Below are 8,334 nucleotides of genomic sequence, written 5' to 3'. Positions count from 1 at the left end.
GTCACGATAGTTACTTTCAAGTTAGTAATTCAATGCTATTATCTTCATCTTCTTGTAGGATAGGTTGTTGGCAAAAGCAGCATATGAAAATAGACCTGCAGCTACATCTCAGTTCTGTCAATCACACACTTTAAAGACCCCAGGCATGTTACCTAATCTTCCTGAGCCTCAGATTCCTCACCTAAGAAAAAAAAGTGTAGATGGCAATCATTTCTTGGCAATCGTGTTTATAAAGACTAAATAAGATCCTTTATGCGTAGCGCTCAAAAACCATTACCCCCATCTCTGCTCTTCCCCTTCTGTGTCTCAGAAGGAATGACAAACTGGAATTAGAAATGCAGATGTGACTGACCCATGATATACAATAAAGTCTCTGGATGACAGCTAAGAGTCCCATGTTGCCTCTTGAATTGGAGTTTTATTCCCAAAAATCTATTTCATATAATTAAAATGCCAAATACTAATCATAAAAAGTAAAATCCCTCACTTTGGATACCCACTTTGACAGATACCTATTTAATATATAAAACCAAACACGTATCATAAATCTATATTTGAAATTATCGGGGGGGGGGTGCATAAGCTAACTGGTTCCTGAAAATGTGAGTCCAGCAAAATGTGGACCAAAGGTGCCTCGTATCCTGGTAGGTATCTTTATAATCAGCATCAACAGCTGTCATTGCTCTAGGGACCCTGCCAAGGTTCAATATCCGGTTCACTTGGGGCAAAATTTTCCACTGATGAGTTAATGAGCATGAACGGTCAATTCTCAGGGAGGAGTTCCAAAGGTAACTTCTCTTACAGTATCTCCGGCTCCTTTTGCAAAAACATGAAACACCATCTTGCTCAGTCATCTTCATCTTCAAAGATGTCCGCCAACTACTCCAGAGCAACCTTCCGTCCCTTAGATCAGCTCTTCCAGCTTCCCCTGAAATCCGAAATTTGCCAGCCAGTTATCATCCTCCTGAATGATTAAGCCATCCTTTACATCACTTATTTCCTCTTCTCAATGGTTTCCCAAGCTCTGTCTGTAAGAGTTTTAAAAGGTGGCGACCAATACCTATTAATAAGCCAAGAATTTATAGCTTAGTTGAAGAGCGTGCTCTTTAGCCAATCATGAATTCACGTCACCAAGAGCTTTTTTCACCTTTAAAATCGGCACACCATATTGTTATCACTAATTATTTGCATTGACTGAAGGCTATTCTAAAAGCACATCAGCTTCAGCTATTACGTATGCATAAATACAAAATTTGCTCAGTATGGTTAAAGCGTTACTTATGATAAGCCTGTAAAGACTGCACTTCTCAAGTTAAGCCATCCCAAGTCAGGTGGTGTCTGTTTCCAAATATTCCCTTAATTACATCTGATGTCTTTGCTCAAAAGGGGGATTCTGGTCTGTTAACTAATCCTACTAACATCACCTCTCTCTGAGATGGAAAAAGATGAGTTATTTTTGGAAGTAGGTAATTCCGTGTCCCAGAGATGAAGTTCTTTGCATAATCAGGTTTTTAAATGTCAGTAGCAGTTTGGAGCGTTATTAAAGTATTTCTGGCTTCTGAAAAGGTTTCCAAATACCCTTACATGTGTTTAATCTTTCAAAATGAAGTCAGATAAAAGTTGAAGTTTTTGTCAGTCTGAAGGGGATCCCAGTACAGGGCCATTGATGCTGAGTGCTATGTCTGCACATTTTGTCCTGAAATACGTATCCCTGTATCCAGAAAAAATAGCCCAGCCTTGGAAAATTTGAAGTCACAAGCTTGAAAAGCTTAAACAAACAAAGAGAAGTCATGAAGTATGTTTACGGGCCTCTAATAAAAAACCCATTTATATTTAGCATATTTCCAACCCAGTTTTATGAATTGGCTCTTCTAGGAATATGGGAGATTGGAGGACAGGACAGTGTCTTATTTGATGGTAGAAAAGACCAGCATACTTCAAAATCTCCTGCTGTGCACCATGTAAAAGAAGTATGAAAGGCAAAAAGAAATGGCCATTGGTCTGGATGACATGTAAAGACTGGATCCAACCATCTTCATGCCTCAGACATTTTAAGATTATTTTCAACCTTGTTAGTAATTTTTAAAATTCTACATAAAGCCAGTGCACCTTTCTGCATAATAAATTTAGACCACAAAAACTGAATCCCCAACTTTAAACACCCCAAGGTATCCAATAGCAGAAATTTTGTGATGAACCGTTATTTCATATATTTCTAGTAGGATATAGCTTGGCACCAACCTTCTGTCACAGGTCATAAACCCCAAAATCATGCTCCAAGACAGAGATTTGTGTACAAAAGGTTTACTGGGGGATTATTTACATAGAGATCAACACCTGAGAGAGAAAGAAGGAAGCAGGGCTGGGCAGAGGGTGTATTGGAATTACGATACCATTGCGGCAAAGGTCTCAGCCAATCCTACAGGGAATTCTGGGGCTAAAATGACCCTGCAGAGCGGTCTCAAATTGGGGTATTAATTGCAGGTTCCCCTCTGCATAACTCTAGGCAAGACAGCTCTCTCCAGCCTATAGAAAGTTCCAGAAGAGGAACTGAGCTGAGAGCTATCTGCCACCAACACTCCTACCAGGTGGAGGAATGAATGAACCGACCTGGTGGGGGATCTGGGTGACACACAATGGCATCCTTTGTAGACAACTCCTCGCTCCACTTGGATCCACTAGCTTCATACAGCAAATCCTGAGAGAAGCTCCTCCAATATTCTGTTTGGTCTCTCCTCCTGGGAGAATCTCACAGGAGGAAGCTTAGTAGGAAAAACTACCATCCCTGCCATTGCACTGGATCTTGAGGCAGTAACAAACTCACCCTGCCTGTCCTCCACCATCTATTCTAGAGTCTCTTTGCCCTCAACTAACACCTCTGCTGGTCTAGGTGGCTAGGCTGCTGAGATGACACAGACACTTATTTTCTGAATAAGAGAGGCAATGGGCCACTGGTCGCCATGACCTTCCCAGGCGGTGGTTATATAGCAAAGGAGGTGAGCAGTAGGCACATGACCATGATATCTATGGTCCCATTATATGCGCCCCCATCCACAGGCTGCTGGACTAACCACTGCCGCCACACTTAATCATCAGAATTGGGCAGTTACCGAGAGCAAAGTGGACCACCTGAATGCCAAATATATACTTCCCTGACCCCTAGTGTGGAACAGCAGCTCTACCTCTGCCTGATGATCAGGGTCAATTATTCCTGCCAGTATGGTGACTACTTTCCTTGCCTGCTGGTCTCTTAAGACAAGATCTTTGACGTAACCAAGTGCTTAATCCTATTATTGCTTTAATAGGATCTTGCTGTTTTCCTTAGTGGACCAATCACCCCTCTAAGAACCAAGATGATTAAGTGTCTGAATTCACTGTTGTGAGGAAGGGAAGCTCAGACTCTCTAATGGGGCCATTGGATGAAGTGGTAAGCAGGGTCACTACTATTTTCACCCCTTGCTTCCTGGATCCATGACTTCTACATCTTAAAACACAGCAGCGTATAATATTTAATGATTTAGGTGTATACCACATCTTCAAGGAGAGTATTTCCTCTGCACAGGGCATCCTCTCAAAGATGGCACATGAGCTAGACCTTCAACAGACTTCCAGTGCTCTGGTCAGTCCAGCAGCCTGTGGATGGGGGCACATATGATGGAACCATAGATATCATGGTCATGTGCCTACTGCTCACCTCCTTTGCTATATAATGGGTCTCTTGGTCCCATACAATTTTATGCGGGATCCCATGTTTATGGATCAAACTTTTTCTAAGCCCTTGGTCTGTGGGTGCTGGCTAAGGTACTGTAGGCAGAAAAGGCAAATGCATATTTGGAAGAAGCATCAAACCCATTAAGGAAAAGTCCATCAGCCTAGACCTACTGCTGATCCCTTTTCTGTTCTGAGACCCACATAATGCTGGGTCATCTTGTAAATGGGCTGAATCAATATTCCTAGTATGCTGCTTCCAGAAATCAAAGACTCCTATCAGGTACTGTGTTCTTTCCTGGTAATGAGAAGTGCAAGACACAATAATCTGCCCCTTACTAGAGAGAATGTTCCAGTTTGCTTCAGACCATTAGCCTAAAAGTTGCATTAAGGCTGTGGGCCACTGAGTCTTTTTAGAGTTTAACTCCAACCCTCTGGAACACATTGTATTAAGTTGTATTAATTTTTTGTCATTGCATGAAAAAATTACCACACATTTAACCATTGAATACTACCTCATGGTTCTCCAGGTCAGAGGACCAGGCAGACCTAACTGGATTTTCTGCTGAGGGTCTCATGCGGCCAAAGTCAAGGCTGCATATCATCCAAGTGACCACTATTAAAATGCTTAACAATTACACCACCACCACGGCATGCCCCAGGCTATCTGTGTTCTACCTGCCATCAGTAGATTTCATTTGCTGCCCAATTTTTTGCATAATACATTGAACATAACACACTACGTAACCACTATTTGTATTTACAACTTTTTCTCTTCCTTCTAAAATCAAAACCTGTGACCTGTTTCACTGCCAACTATTCCATGTGAATAAAACAGTGAGTGATTCCACATTCCAGTTGAATCTCTTTTACTTGCTGTAAACATGGCTGGTCTTCCTTCGGAACTAATCTGAATGTATATTTTCCCATTTACATCTTGACTTTAAAAAGTTGTGATGTAACTAAGTGAACTAAGATCTCCTAGGTCGTAGGTTTTCAGGAATAAATAAAACAAAAAATTGTGAAGCAATTTTCCCTCATATATAATGTGGTAAATGTCAAGGACTAGTTAAAAGTCTGAAATCATGGGGTGCCTGGGTGGCTCAGTTGGTTAAGCATCCGACTTCGGCTCAGGTCATGATCTCGTGGTTTGTGGGTTTGAGCCTCACGTTGGGCTCTGTGCTGACAGCTCAGAGCTTGGAGCCTGCTTCGGATTCTGTGTCTGCCTCTCTCTCTGCCCCTCCCCCCACTTACACTCTGTCTCTCTCTCTCAAAAATGAATTAAAAAAAACATTTAAAAAATTAAAACAATTAAAAAATAAAATAGAAAATAAACAGAGCCTCCAAGAATAAGACAAGACAGGTACAGATTAATGGGGAAAAGAGAGTTCCGGTGAGCCAAGGTATGGCATGACAGTAGAGAGAGCAAGCATAGAGAGCATAAGGTGACTGAGACCCCAGACAAAGGGCGTTAGAGGGACCCCAGAGGATAAATGGAGATGCTACAAATAAACTTCATTCCCTTAATGATTTACCTTTCACAATCACAAACTCAGCCTGTTTTGCTTGTTCTCTGTCTTCTCCTCTGTCCATTCTTGTCAGATTTCAGTTAGTTCAAAGAAGGAAACTTCTCCATTCGCTCAACCAGGCCGTTAAAAGATAAAACGTTCAGCTCTCCTTGAGTTTCCTCTACTGGGAATAAACACCCTGGCTGCTCCCTTTGCTTGATGAACTCTCACGAGGGCTGACACCTGAAGGCAGCTCTCTACTGGCTTCCCCCAATTTCTGTCTTCTTCCTAAGAACTGGCCACTGGCCATGTTTTCCTCCAGAGAAACTCACTCCTGAAGTTATTTTACCATTTTCCTCCCTCTCCCTCCAGACACACTAGATTTTATTTTTATTTATTCATTTATTTATTTAATGAAAGGAGTGAGGTTTTCGTAATTTTTCTTTATTTTTGAGACAGAGAGAGAACATAAGCGGGTGAGGGACAGACACACAGAGGGAGACACAGAATTCGAAGCAAGCTCCAGGCTCTGAGCCATCAGCAACAGAGCCGACGCAGGGCTCGAACTCACAGACCACAAGATCATGACCTGAGCCAAAGTCAGACGTTTAACCAACTGAACCACCCAGGTGCCCCCAGGACACACTAGATTTTAAATCTCTTGAGACAGTGCTGGCATCTTATTCAACTCCTGTTGCTTAACAAGAAAGATGAACTAATGCTTTAAACTCTACAGAATTCCTGAAGTAAGTGGTCTCACAGTTGTGCTATTAGCCTCAACTAACAGAGACAATTTTTTTATGTTTATTTATCTTGAGAGAGAGAGAGAGAGAGAGAGTGTGTGTGTGTGTGTGTGTGTGTGTGTGAGCAGGGGAGGGGCAGAGAGAGAGAGAGAATCCCAAGAAGGCTCTGAATCATCAGGCAGAGCCCCATACAGGGCTCAATCCCACAAATCATGAGATCTTGACCTGAGCCGAGATGAAGAGTCAGATGTTCAACAACTGAGCTACCCAGGCACCCCAGGGAGGCAATTTTTTTTTTTCCAGGGAGGCAAATTTTAAGAAAATATTAAGGATCAGAAAAAAAAAATTTAAGGACCTAACCTTATATACTCAAGAACCTTAACACTCATTTTTCCTCAACAAGTCAGAGATGGCATTTACTGTTTTAGTCATTATCTACAAGTGTTCTGGACCCACTGGAAATCTAGAAGCATAGGTTTGAGAGTCCAGACTTTGCATGCCAGGAGTCCCAAGAGGCTCAGAAAAGAAATGGCAAGATAGACAATGAAACCTAAAATCTAGTAGGAGGAGATAAATAACAAATGAATAAACTGGAAAGCCCTTGGATACGGTCATTGTAGCATCTATTTGAAATTTAAACCCAAATTTATAGTCAATGAAATCTCCCTTCCCCATTTGTAAGGAAACTAATATAGGATTATGTTTAAAATCCTTCTCTTATGTGACATCGTATTTCAAGTGCAAAGAGTCTGACTCCTCTAGAATATGACTCCTATAATTCCATAGATTTAAGATCATGATTAAAGGCTAACTCCTGTTATTTCTTTAAAAAAAAAAAGATAATTTAAATCAGATCTAAAAGAGGTGAGCTGTAAAATGTAAAATATTGGTATGGTTCTTTTTCTGGGTCAGCTTGGTAAAGCTGAAACTACATTTCCCAAAATTCTTACACCTGTATATTATATGAGGCTAAAGTTGGTCAAAATTGGAATCTGTGTGAGATTTGAAAGGTAGAAATGAAGCAGCAGCCATTATTCTCTAAAGCCTTCAGGCTTAGACGTGGGTGACAGACAGACGCAGGTACCAGCTGGTTCCATATTGCTGTCACTCTCCTCCACTCAAGGTCAAGCTCTTCTTCCTGATTACACACCCTGCTGCTTAAGAGAGATCACAAGTTCATCAACAGGTGCGTGGCTATGGATCCAGACAGGCAATAGTTCCTCATAGAACCTCTCCATCCACTCCCCATTTGGTCTCGCTTTGGCAGCTGGATGTGCCTGGCTTTCAGATTGACTGGTTGGTGTCTTCTGTGATCTACCAACTCACCCTTCAGACATTCATTTCCCCAACCTCCCACAACTGAATAGGGTTTAAGTCCTATAATAAATCCCTTATCTGTCACTCAGAGTGGTCAGCTTCCTGCTTGAACCCTGATGTTACAATTGGCTAGAAAGAATCATTCAATCCCATTAACATTTGTTGAGCATCTATCTGGCTGGGTCAACTGTCTTTCACATATACCAATCTCATTTTATCATCATGACATGTATATGAGGTTAGCATCCTAACTCCCTCTCATAGATAGAAAAACAAAAAACTGAAATGGATTAATTGGCTTGCCTAAGAAAATCCCACGAGAAAATAAAGATGAGGGGAGCAAAGTAATTCTCCTTGGCCTGTCATCTCCTGCCCCATCCACCTCACACACATGTCAATACACCCAGCAAAGAACATGCTATGTGTTCACCTTCTCAAGATCAGTTGGAGAAAGAAATAAATGACATCATGCTGAGGAAATTAATCACATAATTAGTAAAATGAGGGCTGGGCCCAAATTAGAAGTGGGGTGGGGGGAGAATTAAGTATGCTGGGAACACTCCACAAATTCTCCCAACAACCCTCCAAAGCAGGCACCACTGCTAACCTCCTTTTACAGATGAGGAAACAAAGAAAGAATACAGCCTCAAAGCAATGTAATCAAGACAAAGCAGGTCTTCGAACACTCTAGTCTTCAATGGCAGAATATTCTGTCAGAATTCTGAAAAAGCCACATGATTTCCCATATAAATAAAAAAAGGAGGGGAGAAAGATGACGAGAGAGAGACAAAAAGGGAAGAAGAAAGAAAAGAAAAAGAAAAGGAAAGAAAAGGAATAGGGAGGGAGGGAAGGAGGAAGGAAAGAAGCAAGGAAGGAAGGAAGAAAGGAAAGAGGGAAGGAAGGAAAGTGATAGAAGAAAATGAGAAGTAAGAAGGCAAAATTGGGAAGGGGCAGAGGTTGGCAGATGATCTCCATTTATTCCAACATTTCTTGCATCTAGAACTGTTTAGATCTGGGTATATGATATGAATAAATTACCGCCCCATCCATTGGGCTTA

At 41.5% G+C, this 8,334-nt stretch overlaps 1 long non-coding RNA gene across 1 annotated transcript in view; it reads right to left on the bottom strand.

Annotated features, from left to right (window-relative positions):
* Window positions 1-398: 398 nt before the first annotated feature.
* Window positions 399-8,334, bottom strand: part of LOC109499116 — a 105,212-nt gene continuing 97,276 nt past the window's right edge. Inside the window, exon 14 of the long non-coding RNA XR_006597006.1 lies at window positions 399-928. This is a non-coding gene — a long non-coding RNA (uncharacterized LOC109499116). The remainder of the gene's footprint in view (window positions 929-8,334) is intronic.

The sequence above is a fragment of the Felis catus genome, chromosome B1 (genome assembly GCF_018350175.1).
Source record: "Felis catus isolate Fca126 chromosome B1, F.catus_Fca126_mat1.0, whole genome shotgun sequence".
NCBI lineage: Eukaryota > Metazoa > Chordata > Mammalia > Carnivora > Felidae > Felis > Felis catus.
Note: the sequence above shows the minus strand (reverse complement) of the source record. Positions and strands in the feature narration are given on the sequence as shown.